Here is a 14,990-nt window from a genome sequence, read left to right as displayed (position 1 = left end):
GCGAATGCGCGGCCCTGCGCGTGCCTCCCCCGCGCGCGCGCTCCTTTCGCGCGCTCGCGCGCGCGCACACACACACATCGTTTCTCCAGCTCTGCTCGCTCTGCTCGCAGTCAGACACTTGAGCACACGCGTACACCCAGACATCTTCGGGCTGCTATTGGATTGACTTTGAAGGTTCTGTGTGGGTCGCCGTGACTGCATGTTTGAATCAGGTGGAGAAGCACTTCAAGGCTGGACGAAGTAAAGATTACTGTTGTCGTGTTTTATTTTTTTTTTTTTCTCTCTCTCTTTCTCTCTCTCTTAAGAAAAAGGAAAATATCCCAAGGACTAATCTGATCGGTTCTTCCTTCATGTAAGTACCTCTGACATTTCTCCAGGAAATAGAAATAGCCGGGGTATTGTCTCTGAAATCTGCATCAGTATATTCCACGGCACTGGGTCTACCGCTGTGCCTTTTTGAAGGTTGAAGTTGAGGCTTGTTGTGCATTTTTTTTCCTTAGGTTCCATGATTTTCTTGTGTGTGGCTAAAAGTAACTTTTTAGATAGTCCTATCTGTTTGCTATCAGTTGCTGAAATCACTCCTGACTTGTTCTTGTCAAATTGGTGTGTTTAAAGTTTCATGAAGTTAGTGCACGTCATTAGCATGTTTGCTATGGTGGAGCATGTGGAGCCTGGTGGACTTTAGTATTTCACAGAATGTTCTGTGACCTTGAAGTACATGCCTTAAGATTTAGCCGGCAGTTCACCATGGAAAGATGCTCCTGTGAGTCCCACCAGAGACTCTGATTTGTTTTGGGTTATGCTTCTGAGCCACTAAATCTTGGGATTAGTTTGAGCTGAAGCATGGCTGTCTGTCAGAGTATACCTTTGTGCATCTCCTTCCATTACCAAAGTGCTGGCTTGATGAGGGCTAATGTGGACAAAATGTGATACAGTGGCCATGGTAGTCTACACATTTCACAATTCTTGTTGAGACTTCAGTATATATCACTGCTCTTTAGGTCAAGTCAGATACATAGCTGTTTAAAAACAAGTAAGGTTAAGTCACTGAAATTGCCATCTGTTTGGACTTTGGCTGAAAGTTACCAAACTCAGTGATAAAGTTGGGCACAAAGGAAGTATATACAGATGTGGCACATTGTTTGTTGTGTTATTAAATATTATGCAAGTATTTAAATTTAATAGTAGTGTTATGTCCTTCCCAGAATATGGCTAGTTATTCTTAAAGGAAATTCTATGTCTGAAACATGTCTGACTATTCTAGGTCCAGTAGTTACCATTTTGGGGAAAAGCCCTTTTTCTTCACATTTTAGGAATGTGTGTCTTTTGTATAAAATTCCTTTATATGTAAATGCTGACAGTATAATAAGTAGAATCAGGCTTTCTGCCAGTTCTCTAACCAGTCCTCAGTGGAGAATTGCTTTGACACAAAGTGCATTTTACTATTGTGAATCTGATTCTAACTCTAATAGTAACTGTCTTGTGAAATGGTTAGTGACTGCATGTATTTTCTAAGTGCTATGAAAGGAACTCTAGCTACCTCATTATACCAGTCAAAAAGAGTGACCAGCCTCTTTTTCACTGGCACCTTGTAATAGAATTGTGGTTGCAAAGTAAAGATGTTTATATAGAATATAATAACTCTGATCCCTAGGGACTTGGTAAGACATGGAAATGTGACCACCTGTGAACCCCATTTAACCTCTGCGTTGCATACTAATTTTAGCTTTAAAGAGATTTACAATCTCCAATTTGAAACTAAAACATTTAATTTATAAAATAATATCAGTCTTGGCCAGTCTTTGAGAACATTGAATATGTACCAATATGGCACAGGCAGTTTTGGTTGAATATTGTGCAGTTAATAAACCATATTATTGTCTTCCAGTGTGTGCATGAAATTATTTATCAAGATAAAGAGGTAGTCCTAAAGCAAGTAGATTCAGAACTTGACAGATAAAATGAGATGTACCTATCTAATGTCTTATCTCAATAGGGAAAACAAATCTCTAAAATCAAATATCTCATTCTATTTGTAGGAAAGTATATTTGGCTATGTATTAGACTTCTAACTCAATCCTAAAAGTTTTCATCAAAACATACTTTAAACTCAGTGTTTGTTTAAAATATGGTCCCCTGGCCAAGTTAAGGAGACAATAGGTGGTAGTTATCTTTCCTTCGGATTTTACTAAACTTTATAAAAATCTACTGTTTTTTACTAATGTAATTCATGCAGCTTTGGAATATTTATGGCATATTTTCCAGACTTCTTACTAAAGACAGTATTTTACCTCATTCATTAATTACATTCTGATTGCTGTAGAATATAGTGAAAGACAATATTAAAGATGTAACTTTTATTAAATTTTTTTTCTTAGTTTTTAATAACAAATGAGCACTTTATAATAATAAGTCAATTTTTGAGCTTTCCGGAGCTGTTCATACTTTAAAAGTATGCAATCATATATGTGAACTCTTCAGAACAAAAACATATTATAATTAAATACATGAAATTTAAATAACAAGGAGTTTACTGTACCTTGCCTCTTTTCTTCTGAATAAACATATTCAGTTTTCAAAATCTAGGGGAAATGGTCCATTCCAAGAGGCAGAGGGACTATCTAATGATTCAAAACTGAATCCTGGAAAAGCATCATGTTTTATATTTTTCAGATGTCTATGAGTTTCTTCCTTGGCCCTCACTTTACCAGATCAATAAACTGTATAACACTACAACCATATCTTTTCAATGAATGATTTATTGTGTTTAAACTTATTTTATAAAACAACTGAGTTAAATAACTCCTTGGCATTTGTTAACATTATATTTCAAAACTTTCTTCTGTTTATTGTAGTATATTTTGTGGTTTTATTTCCCAACTCCACATGCGGTATATTTTGAGTGTATGAAATCTCAGAAAGTGACAAAAATGGGGAAATATCTGTGCAGCGACACTTGTACTTCATAACAACAACAAAAAAAGAGTTATTAAATAGAGAACCCTGGCTTCAGAGACATGATTCAGAATAACATGGAAGAATTTCATATGCAATTAAGGATCACAGAGAGGACTTTAAAAAGACTATTAATAAAGTTCTACTTTTTTTTTTCCCAAAGCACATCCTCTGAGAAAACACCACGCAAATTAATATCTAAAACTTATAAAAATGCACATATTCATTTTATGAATACAGTGATTGCCTGGACACAATGAAAAGATTTAATCACTGGTGCTCAGTCTGTGTGCTGCATGTGGAAGGGTAGGTGATTAAGATCCGTCCTCAGCACTGTACCTTAATCTCATGGGCGCGTGGACTGCCCTGCACTCAGTAAAGCCTGACTGTTCACCGAGATCTGTCATCTTTAGGAAATCAAACCAGATTACAGAGGCAATTCACAAAACCAGGAGCGACAACAGAGTCTGTGCACCTTACAAAAGGCGGATTACGCAGTTCACATGTTATTTTGATAGGTCAAAGATAAAAGCTGATTGTTGAGAAATGGCAAGACACTCCAATTTCGAATGATTGCTAGATAAGTATACCACGACCCTGTTGCTTTATCATTATGAAGAGCCATTCAAACAGTAGAAAACTCAGTTTTCAAACGTCAGGCTTTCAATAGTAAAATAAGGAAAAACATGTACTTTATATGTACATCCTCATTGCTTTCATTTTAAGTTCCATCACTTCTTTTGGAACAGACTGCAAATTCTGGATGCTTATGAGAAGCAATTATTACTATAAGGTTTAATTTCAGTAGACATTTTCTGAGGCATTGTAGAGAGCACAAAACAGAATTTGCCAGAAATAAAACATACAGTCACGGTATTGAGTAACCGAGCAGAAAATGCATGGTAGTCAATAGCCATTATGTTATTCTGTTACCAGATATATTCTTCACAAAAATGTGAAATTACATAGTTAATGAATTTATATATTTGAAGTAGATCTTCATAGGTGTTTCTTGGTCAAAGTATATCTATTTCATGAATATTTTACAAAGGTCATTCTTTACAACAAAATGCGATGTTTTCAGAGTTTATTTCAGAGAAAAAGTTTTGGTTTACATAATAACATTTTGAAAACCCCTACTTTTTATGCATCCAACTCTACAGTAATTTCTTGCTTCTTTAAAAATTGAAGTCCTTTTTTACCCAACTGATGCCTCCTAGTGTTTCACACAATAAAACACTAATGAGTCACCCATAAATGTAAACATTGCGTTTTCATTGCCTACATCTTCTATGATAACATAAAATTAATATTTATGTGTTTAATTTTCTGTGCATTGTTATAATAAGATAGGAAATTCCAGTGAATGAGATGTTTCATCTGAATGGATTTGTGGTACACTTGCAGGTTTTCTTTGACCATAACAATATCTTACTAAGTTTTAATAAGTTTATTACCATCAGCGCCAGTTCATATACTCACTGTTTATATTCACTCTTATTCCAAGTGATAAAACATAGGCAGAGTAGCAGAGCTTCCATTTTGTAGGCCTGAAAATTGTATAGCTGAGTTCATCAGCAAGTGCCTGATGAACAAATTGCAAAGGGACTAACCATTTAAATACTGAATATCTTTAAAAAGATATAAAATTTTGCTCACTCGGTGTCTTTACACTTGGAAATTTCTGTGTAAAAGTGGAATTAGAAAAGAGGGTTTTGGAAAAAGTAAAGATAAAGGTATAGATACCTACAAATATGAAGTATATCACATTTTTAGACAATAAGAATAGAAATAACTTGCTCTTGGAACATTGGCTTCTACATAGTAGAAGGAAAACTTGTTAGAGGACAACTTTCATGACCAAAAAATTGTCAAACGCACAAGCTAAAGGATACCAACTTTGGTATGAGTTTTCTGTCATGAGGAGAGTGAGCATAGACTTTCAGTATTCATGCACTTACGTGATTTCAGACAACTTTCTGATTCCACTTATGAAGGATGGATATTTCACTTTCTGGGTATTTTTTTCCTTAAAGAATTTATGAAAAAGAGGAACCATTCTTCTAATGGGTCTTAAGTTCAAAGGCTGCACTCAGAAACCTGTAACATTTATGGACCTCCTCCTGAGTTGTCATACGTACACAGGTGCACAAAAACACTCACAGGTTTCTTCCATTAACACTTACAAGTGTTCTGAGTGTCCAAACATAGACACCAGGCAGAGGCTGAACATAGTTCATTTCTGTTACCTCTGTATGCATCATTTAGTTGTCCCCAAACACACGCAGTTTAACAATATTTGACTCATTTAAGATTTTCTAGTTTGGTCAGTAATACAGTGCTATTCCAATTCTTTGCATATTGGACACATTTCAAAAAATGTTAGGGGGTGTGTTCCTTTCGTTCAAGGAAGCAAACATGTAGAAAGGGGTGGACCTTTCCCACAAGAGCCACATTTCTTCCCTTGGAGAATTGAAGCAAGTATGTAAGTGAATAACAGCATGAGAAAGAAAATAATTTCTGATCATTTGCTATAGTTAGCGAGCAAAGGAAACTGTCAGGTTTTTCTTAAAAGCAATTCTTGTTGATAACCTCTCTCACACTGAAAAAAAGTCTATGCTGAAAAATAGTCTGTGAAAATTTTGTTCTCTTGATATTAACTTCTATAAAGCCCACTGGAATTAATTTTGCTTAAAACAAGATCTCAATAGTAACTATTTTACAGATGTGTTGAGACATAAAGAGAGCTAAAAGCACCCTTTCGCGACCTCTCTTAAGAATAAGTAGATAGCATCAATAGTTTCTGTCTGTGCAAGAAAAATAATTATGGAAAATTCTGTAACAAAGAATATCATTAGAAAAAAGAAGATTATCCAATATAGTATTATCTAACATTTCTTTGGAATTATTTTAACATTAACTACAAAAAGGAAAGTCATATTCCTACTAAATATGGAAATTATATACCTGTTATATAAATATTTGGGTGTGAGGTGGTAATACGAGTAGCATTCATTTGTCCTCACCATAAAGCATTCTTGTACATTGTCATTATATTGCTTCAGTTAAATGTCTATTTATTTTTAAAATATAGCCAGTTGTAAACAAAGTTTAAAGTATACATGAAGATTGTCTTCTGAGAACGTTATAAAGGAAATCGGTGATCTTACAAGCAATAGAAACAGTAAACCTATTACAGGCAGATTTCTGCAGGAATCATTACTCTTTAATAATGCAGATGTTATAGAGACTTTATTAATTCTTAATGCTGTAAGTTTGAAATGAATGGAACGGTGTTGTTCATCCTGCAAGTGGTTGCGATTCATGTGGAATGACAATGCAAATCTTCTAGTAATGATTTAAGTAAAGTACCTTGAACTTGTTTCTAGAGACTGGAGATACTGATCTCTGAAGCAGTCCCTGGTGAGAACCTGCTTTTTCCAAAAGACTAGCCTGAGTGTGGTCTGGTTTTCCTCTTGTATCTTGTTGTCATAGATAAGATGCACATGAAGAATTCATATAAATTGTTCTTTGATACCATGGATCTCTAGCATATTGGATATAAAAAGCGATAGATAATGGTCTTGATAGAATGTGAAGTGTATTTTTAAAAACAGCTAACAACTATCCCTCTCACTTTCTCACACGTCTGTGATTCTTTCAGCAAGTTAGAATGATAGCTCGAGAATGCATCTTTCCTGGAACCCTGAAAATAGGCAGCTTTGCCTTTAGATATGCTTATTTATTTGCAAAATTAGGAAATAGATTCACGAGCGTAAATAAGTGGGGACAGATAAGGAAATTAGTCTCCTACTTAATAGAGTAAACATGACTTTTTTTAACCTTCTAATTAATTATTGACCATGCGTGAGGTATACAACCAAGGCTTATTCTGGAAGCTGGTATTATTGCTTAATGTAACATGAGGGATTGGGGTTTCTTTAAAGTAATTTTTGAAGATGTGATTATTTAGCAGAAATATTCACTGGAGCATTTTATTTTTAGAAATCATGGTCACACAAGGAAACCTTTATAGGACCGACTACCTAATTGCAGTCAAAAATCTCTTTAATGAATGAACACACGCACACACAGAAGGACACACATTTTAAGAATATAATGGCCCTATATTTTTCAGCTTTCTGGCCACATTCTTTATATCTGAACAGAACGTACGTGTCTAAGCAGATGTTTTAAGTTATATCCTTCATGTAGGTGAGTCTGTAAATGTACCATTTAACTTAAATGGCTTTGTGGGAAGGTAGTTTGAGGAGTTTAAAAGGGGAGGGGAAAAAAAAGAAACCCCTCCAGTTACTATAGTTTCAGCTCTTTTCTTTTTAAAAACAGTAATTACACTCAGGATAAAGAAAGAAAAATAAACTCTTTTAATTCTTTGTAACATCCACAGTTTCTGAGGTTGAGTTCTGGTGTATTTTTATTTCTGAATATGCAGGGCAGGTACTGGCAGCAGAGCTACAAAATGAAAACTTCCTGGCTGCAGACCAGACACAGCACACAGTGCCACATCTTAAACTTCCCCACTTATGTCTCCGAGTGATTTCAGCCCCAAGTAATGTCCTTTTTTCCCCTTGCGTAGGCTAAGGACCAGAGGGCCTTCTTCCTGGGCACTCGCTCTGGGAAAGGAAAAGCATAACGTTTCCCTTCTTTAACTTGAAAACTCTGCCTCTTAAATCACTGAGACATTAACTGCAAAGTGAATTCAGCATGTTTCTTTTTGCTTCCCCTAGAGCAGTTTAGAATGCCTAAAACAATAGGTGTAAGATAGAAAATGAGCCCTCTTCCCCACCCTCCCCTCCTCCAGCACACACAGGCCCAATCAGATGTCTGTATTTTTTTTTGTTTTGCTGAGAAAAATATAATGACATCTTTTCAATGAAGCTTGTGCATTATATTCCAGATATGTTAGGTCATTTTGTGATGCAAATTAACATTGAGTGGTTTTTGTACTTATCTCGGGGAAATAGCAATGTTCTACCACAATATGTGGCACTTCAGTCGCTTTTATTGATAAACACTCACACTTTTAATGATTACGAGGTCAAAATACAAAGAGAGAAAATGCGGGCTTTAGTTTTCAGATTTGGTTTATGTTCTTTATTTGAAAGGTGTGTTGTGGATAGTGTATTTATTACCATGCAAAATACATCAGTTTCTAAATATCTGCATTAATATTCTTTGCATTTGAAAGTGTAGTGTGAAAGCTTATACTTCTTGTAAAATATGGTAAAAAAAAATTGTTAAAACCATTCTTTAATTACCAGTTACATTTTCAACCATTAGCAACGTGATTTTTTAAAATCCTATTAAAAAATAATTTCTAGCTGCCATGGCTCCTTTCAATCTGTAGTAGAATTCTGATTTGTGTGAAGTGGAGTCAAATTATTGCCAGCATACCTTTCTAAAACTGGCCTTCTGTTGTAGAAGTGCATTAAGTGAAAGCCTTAAGTAGAAAGTATTATTATGTAATAAATATTTGTTCCAACTTTATTTTTAAACTAGATTATTGATTTCACAGTATACAAATAGCATATACATGTTAGTTTATTCATTAACCCACTAAACCAGTTATTAATTGCCTGTATAAAATTTACCGCATCAGACCGATGGTTAAACATAATTTTATTTCTCCTTAAACTAAAACAGATAAGAAAGATAATTTTAATTATGTTTGAATATTAAGAAACTATTTTCTGTGGATGTAGATATTTCCTAATGGAGTGTTAAGGAATTAACACAACATGGACTTTAAAAGGAAACTTGTGAGGGTATGATCACAATGGCTTTTCTTGGTGTTATGAGTAAGAACCCTACACCTGGCACACATTCAAACCCCATTAACAAGAGGAAAACTTTTAAACTTTTTTTTACATATGTTAATATACATATGTTTTAAACTTTTTTTTACATATGTTACATAGGAGTCACTAATTTTTGATATTTATTTTGTACAAAATTAGACATTCTATTTAAAAATTCAGATTCACCCTTTAAAACTATGCTTTCATTTAGGATATGGTACGAGATTTCTTTATCTTTTTTGGAATTCTTCCGAACCATAGTTTAATTTGAATCATCACCGCTCAATAAATATTGTTAGACACACTGTAAAGTTTCAGTTGTTCAATATGTGCCCTGGATAAATTTTTAATAGAAAATGGATTGTCGTACTATTTAAATATTACAAAACTATGCCTGATTAAAACATTAATCTCTTGGATGTTCTTAAAGTAGGTAATTCGCTGGGCAAGAAATAAAAATTTTTTAAACAGTTAATGAGTAAATTACCATGTACTTTTTTAAAGCTGCCTTATTTCTGTTCACATTTGAGAAGACTTAAGTTGTCAGAGGGTCTTAAAGTAAAGGTTTGGTGGTTGAGAAAGTTGGTCTTTTTACCCTTCTTTTATAACAGTTAAATATATTTGTAAAAGGTGTAAGTCCAGACCTACTTTCATCAAGGTTACTTTTCTTAACTAAACGAAGAGGAGCAAACCTGGCTTTTTTTTTTTAAGAAGTGTATTCATTCATTCATTTCTATTTTTTATTAGAAGATCACTTTTAACCTAGCATCTGTCTAGGTTGTAGGTTAAGGAAATAATTTTAGCTACATTTTTGTCACCATTGAGTGTTTCTCCCCCTTAGAAAAAACAAAAAGAAAATTTCACGATGACATTAATAGATTTGTGAAGGGCCGGGTAGGATACTCAGAACCATTGCTTGTTTCCATATGGTCCTTTTGTTGAAATGGATGGCCAGTGTCCCTTCTAGGACTATTTGATCCTTCTTGAGTTAGCCTGAGCGCCGTGTGATATTTTTTGACTTCTCTCATGTTTTAGCTTAAAAATCAAAGAGTTCTTGACGTTGTTCTTCCTTTCTTCAGTTTTTGTTGTTTTTTGATTCTCTCTTGAGTTCTCTTCTTGCTTCAGAATATTGGTATTGTGAGAAAGCAAGTGCACTTTTATATTGTTTTCGCTACACAGCAAAGATTATAGAATTGTTTCAGGTGTTAACTTATCTTCCGACACTTGAGAGATTGATGTGGTTCATCACAGCCCAATGCCATGTCACGAAAGAGCTCTAGACACCGATCTTAGAATGGTGTCTTTGTAAGGAAGCACTGACAGCTTTAGAGTCAGCAAATGGTGCATCCCTGTCAAAAATGCATAGTGCTACGAAGTCTGAGGAGATGGTACAGTTATTGAACTAGTTGAACCAAATTTAGGCCTTGATTATGTTCATTGAAGTGCTGGGTCAGAACTCCAAAGGACGTGTGTGTGTGTGTGTGTGTGTGTGTGTGTGTGTAGAGGAAAAGATGGGTTGAAAAAAATGCAAAGAGAGTGAGAAACAAAAAGTATGAGAGGATAAAGATGAATGCAAGAGAAAATCAGATTGATTTGCAGACATAGAGTTTGAAGACCCCATTGTTATACTTAATATAATTTCTTTAATTTTACATATATGTGCTATTAGACAAGTAGACCCATAAGCAATGGACAGTAATGGTTAAAAACAAAGATCAAACTGGGTTCAAAATCCAGTCTTCCATTTACTGGGTAGTGGCTGTAGATAGGTTATTTAACCATCAGAAAGCATTGTCTTCAGCATCTGTAAAATGGGAATAATACCCATCTCTTAAAGTTGTAATGATTAAACAGGATAATACATATAAAAATGAATGTAAGTGATCAGTAATTAGTAAGTTATTATGTTGTAGTTGCTAAGTTGTGTCCAGCTCTTTCTACGACCCCATGGACTGAAGCCTGCCAGGCTCCTTTGTCCATGGGATTTCCCAGGCAAGAATACTGGAGTAGGTTGCCATTTCCTTCTCCAGAGGATATTCCCGACCACGGGGTCAAACCCACATCTCCTGCATTGCCAGGCGGTTTCTTTGCCACTGAGCCATCAGGGAAGCCTGAATTATTATCACAGCACTACACTATATTTTAATTATTTTATCTTCCTGCCAATGATGAGCATTTAGAAATGCTTGGTGGGAATCATTATTTTGAACTTTTTGTCAATAATACTTTCATACCATTAAAATTGGGTCACTTTCAGGCCAAGTCTCTAATTCTGATGTTACATGAGGTCAGTGCAAATGATCACTCAGTACAGTATACTTCAAGAAAATAAAAATCTTTCACAGATCAGATGTTATTAATAAATACCACATTATTTTTAGAACCAGAAATGTAACCAAAGAAACCAAATAATTTCATCTATGAGTTTTATAAGTCATTTATTGGAAGTTCTGAATTCCAGATAGATTACTGCTTAGTTTTAATAAAAATTCATTTTAGAGGAAGTATTTGAGGTACATAGAGTTGTTACATGATTTTAATAGTGAAAACAACATCACAGAGAATTCTGAAGGGTTTTTTTCTCTTAGCATTAGTATGAACCACTTTTGAAGGATTTATTAGTATTTATTTTTCTTATTACATAATTTTGACTTTGTGTGGAGATAAATTAATTTGTGAAGACTGAGTGTCATTTTACTCATCTTTCTATTCCTTCACAATCACTCTTGCATATAACAGGTATTCTGTAGAGATTTGTTGAATAAATTAGTAAATTCTGTTCACTTGTAAAGATAAAATATATTTTATTGAAAGAGTTAAAAAATAAATAAAAAGCACCTCTATTGTCCTTTTTCCCCTTTTATCTATCCCTTTTTGGAGGCATTATTCATTGTAGTCATAGTTTATCAACTTTGAGATGATGAAAAAATGAACTTAAGCGTTTTTCTTTGTGTAAGAAGAAATACAAAGTAGTGCAGAAAATGCAGACGTTTACCTGAGGATTATACCTTTTGATAACACAAACAAATTTAGGTAAGATGTGGATGAAAATGGGAATAAGTCTGGTCTCAGAGTCTGCCTACCCCTTTTTTGTTCCGCTTTTATATTCACTTAATTTCTCAAAAAGAAAATCATATTTTGGGTGACAGGTAGTGTTGATGAGGCAGCCTGTGGAGTTGCAACTACTTGAAATTATTCTCATGCTCTTGAATAACACCCCTTCAGTGTACACCTTGCATTTCAGCTTTCTTTTCTAGCCCTGTTTTAATGCCTGGATAAAGAGTGCTCATTGCAAGGAATACTTGCAGAGTGGACTTCCCTATGGTAGAACAGCATGGACAGCTCCCAACTCTGCAATCAAGGATGTCTCTAAAAGCTTTAATTTAAAAATAATAATAATAGTAATAATAAGTCTGCATGAAGATGATGGAGCCCTCTAAGGCACATGGGCTTAGAGAATTACTCCCATCTGCACCCCCTCCCCCTGCTCAGTAGCCCTTTCCAGGGTTATGATTACTGGAAAATGGCTGTTAATCACCAGATTTTTTTTTTTTTTTGACTGCAGCTGCTTCAGTCAGACTACTGACCTATTAAACAACTTCGTCTCCAATTTAAAATTTGCATTGTATACTGTATAGAATAAATTTTCATTGTAATCAGAACATCCAAGATAACTTACTGATATGATTTATAGAAGCACATTTGTTTTTATGTATGGACCTCTCTAGTGCTATTGAGCCAACTGTTTAAACAATATTGTGGTTGATCAGCATAAAATCAAATATTGTAGCACTATTGAGTGCAAGCAACATTTACAATAGTCACATTTGCAGAATATTTGAATTGTGGTATCTCTAGCACTTGGCAATGTAATAGCCATATAATTCAGAACTTAACCCAGATTATTTAAAATTTGATTTGAACCTGAAAGGGTTTTAGAAGTTTAACATTCTCTTACCAGACTGTGGTAGAGTGGTTTGGCCTCTTTTTCTACCCAGATGCTTATTAGATTTGCCATAATTTGAAGAAATAATCCAAAACTTGAGTCAATATTTATTGCAAGGTCAAGGAACTCTGCTCCATGTTATGTAGCAGCCTGGATGGGAGGAGAGTTTGGGGGAGAATAGATAACACTTTGCTGTCCACCTAAATCTATCACAACATTGCTAATTGGCTGTACTCTGATGCAAACTGAAAAGTTTAGTAAAAAAAATTTAGTACAAGGAGAGGACAAAACAGCTCTAACTTACAAAGGACCCTTTTAAAACACATTCTTACATGTTAAATTGACAGGCTACAAGAGGAGGTTGGATGAAGTTCATCATGTTGGAAAGAATGTTTCAATTAAAGTTGAGCACTTTCTCTTCCAGGTCTTTTTTTTCTCCATTTTTTATTTGCTGTGCCAAGGTATCCATGTGCGTTTTTCCACTGTCATCTGGCTCATTCCCAGCAGATGCACACAATCTGTTCTGCTGTCACTAACAGGGTTCGGTTTATGAAAAGAATGTGTCAGAACATGCCACTATAGTCACTTTTACAGGTTTTTTTTTAAGAGTAACTGAGAATATATGCATTGCCCTAGTTTTATTGTACTCAGCCTTTAAGAGATTTCTAAGAAACTTTTATAATATTCAGAGACCAAAAGCTTTCTTCCAAACATAGTTTTGGCCAAATATTCACTTTCTATTAAAAATAAAATTTTAGAAGTTCACAAACATCTATGATGATGAACAAAATGTATTGTATTTAAATTTTAGAGTAGGTTTTCATAGGGATGTTTAAAATAGACCAAAGATATTTATGAAAAATCAAATTTCTAATTATAGAATTTATCTTATAGTCATTAAATTACATATACTAACAACAAGCATTCTCTCCTACTTAAATCAAAGCTTTATTTTTTAAAATATCATGACATACTGTTTAGTATCATTATTTGACTTGATAGATAATGTTGATTTCCTTAAGTCTTTGATACCATTAAATGAAATCAAAAGCATACTATCAAATACATCTTTATTCTGTATAACGACCTTTGATAATCTGTACTCTCAAAGTATTGTAACATTTTTTTTCCTTCATAGATATCCACGTTTTAAAAACGTAATAGGTAAATATTTCTGAAGTTAATTTTTATTTGTTAAGGCATCTCTGTTCCTATCAAATATTCTAAATAAATATTCAGAGTTTTGTTGTCTTCTCCATATAAAACAATTTCTCTGGTTTTATGTACAAGTAAAGAAAAATTGAGCAATGGAAACGTGTATTTATTCCTGAAAAAAAATGAATTCAATAAGTTAGCAGAATTTGAAGCTTATGAGTAGTAAGTACATATTGCATATATACGCACATGTGGATAGATAATGGATACACATTTACTTTTGTGTACAGATCATGGTACTTAAGTTATCTCCCAGAACTGAAGATTTTCAAATGTACTTAAGTGCTAATTTTAGATTTTTAAAATAATTTTTGATATGAAGATCAACTCAAAGTTTGGGAAATTAAAAAATTCTTAATCAAAGTTGTAATTCATATGAACTAAAATGAAGATTATTAATGAATAATCACTTATACAAATTAAGCATTAATTATATATATTTATGGGCTTCCCTCATAGCTCAGTGGTAAAGAATCTACCTGCAGTGCAGGAGACCCAGGTTCAATCCCTAGGTTGGGAAAATCCCCTGGAGAAGGGCAGGGCAACCCATTCCATTACTCTTGCCTGGAAAATTCCATGGACAGAGGAGCCTGGCAGGCTATAGTCCATGGGGTCACAAAGAGTCGGACACGACTGAAGCAACTAACCAGGAGCAGCAGCGTGTATATTTATATGGGAAAACTAGTTATTAGGTTTCTATATAAAGAAAATTTATGAAATATATTTTAAGATATAACTTATGTCAGAACTTTTTTCTGATTACACAACTGATATACTGCCACATATAGAGACCTTCTTCAAACAGCTTCACAAATTTTAGCAAGAAAATCATTTTCTTGGCATGCATTGGCTCTCTTGTCACATGATATAGATTAATTGCTAAATTATCTTTCTAGAGTTATATCAAATGATTGTTATAGTAAGTTTTCTTAATAGCTAAAGAAAGAAAAGTCCTTGGTGGTTAAATTTGAAATACAGTAGTGTATATACATGTCTATGCATTGATTTTGTTACATTTTTGATAATGTGAGCAGGGCACATGTATTTAAGATGTG

The 14,990-nt window shown here is 34.1% G+C and overlaps 1 protein-coding gene across 4 annotated transcripts in view; it reads left to right on the top strand.

Moving 5' to 3' along the window:
- Positions 1 to 14,990, top strand: part of MEF2C (myocyte enhancer factor 2C) — a 180,480-nt gene that overhangs the window by 22,381 nt on the left and 143,109 nt on the right. For 2 of the 4 annotated variants that reach the window (XM_010831905.1, XM_010831908.1), the window contains exon 1: positions 65 to 352. The exons of the other annotated variants lie outside the window; for them this stretch is intronic. The gene's annotated coding sequence lies outside the window, so the exon portion shown is untranslated. Of the gene's footprint in view, positions 1 to 64; positions 353 to 14,990 lie in introns of those variants that run through there. 4 annotated transcript variants of the gene reach the window in all.

Source organism: Bison bison, unplaced genomic scaffold (genome assembly GCF_000754665.1).
Source record: "Bison bison bison isolate TAMUID 2011002044 unplaced genomic scaffold, Bison_UMD1.0 scf7180017864533, whole genome shotgun sequence".
Lineage (NCBI taxonomy): Eukaryota > Metazoa > Chordata > Mammalia > Artiodactyla > Bovidae > Bison > Bison bison.
This window is presented reverse-complemented; position numbering and strand designations above follow the sequence as displayed.